Raw genomic sequence first — 944 nt, 5'->3', positions numbered from 1 at the left:
TTTTCTTTCTTAGCAAATCTCAAATCTTAACTAGAGTTCAATGCTATCCTATCAACATAAGCGTGATAATACGTATACTTTTCATATCCGCGTGCAGGTAATAAAATATTGTTCGACTTTCGATGACGAGGAACCCATTTAAGCCGTCTCCAGCCATTATTATTCGACTTTATTACAAACAATTTAACTTAAGCCCTAAGTTAAGTGAACTCTACCTCAACTCAAAGTTCAACTTTTTGTCCGTCATACTTTCCTTAAACTATCAACAGAATTAGTGTGTTAGATTTTTGTTAAAGTGTTTCTGGTCTGATTTATTAGACGTTGCTTTTCCGATAAAAATACATCAATAAAACCTTTCGTGGTATTTCAGTGCCCTGGTCATCAATGTGACTTGATCAACGGACCACTCTGTAAACTGGGATATGTTTGCAAATCGATTCTATTAATAGATTTACGATTTCATATATATATATGTGTTTCAATAAAAATAGGTTAAAAGATAAAAGTTACGAAACTGACATACAACGAATATGTTGAGTTCTGATAACTTTCAAACCTATTAATACTTTCTATATAAAAATACTTTGTGCTTCATAACTTTATATTCAACTTTTTTTCAATACATTTAAGTTTCCTAATATCTAACAGTAACCTTACAATGACTTCACTTTTTATTTTGTGAAATAAAAATGTGTCTACAAATTATTCTTGAGCTTCTTTATTTTTGTTATTTTATCGTATGCTCTTATGAATTAATTTGCCTTATTAATTTACATAACAATATAAAAGTAATTTAAAATATTCAGCGTCTCAAAGAATCTCGTTAATATAACTAAAAAAATCTTAAATTAAGACTTTGAAAACAAAGCATAGGGAAATTTAGTAAACGAATAACAGTGAAACATTTCATAAACGATTTTCTCTAAGTAGGAAAAACAATTCTT

General features: G+C 28.5%; 1 long non-coding RNA gene across 1 annotated transcript in view; it reads left to right on the top strand.

Moving 5' to 3' along the window:
- Positions 1 to 705, top strand: part of LOC111087805 — a 2,266-nt gene extending 1,561 nt beyond the window's left edge. Inside the window, exon 2 of the long non-coding RNA XR_002612448.1 lies at positions 371 to 705. This is a non-coding gene — a long non-coding RNA (uncharacterized LOC111087805). The remainder of the gene's footprint in view (positions 1 to 370) is intronic.
- Positions 706 to 944: the final 239 nt, after the last annotated feature.

Source organism: Limulus polyphemus, unplaced genomic scaffold (genome assembly GCF_000517525.1).
Source record: "Limulus polyphemus unplaced genomic scaffold, Limulus_polyphemus-2.1.2 Scaffold2670, whole genome shotgun sequence".
Classification (NCBI taxonomy): domain Eukaryota; kingdom Metazoa; phylum Arthropoda; class Merostomata; order Xiphosura; family Limulidae; genus Limulus; species Limulus polyphemus.
Note: the sequence above shows the minus strand (reverse complement) of the source record. Positions and strands in the feature narration are given on the sequence as shown.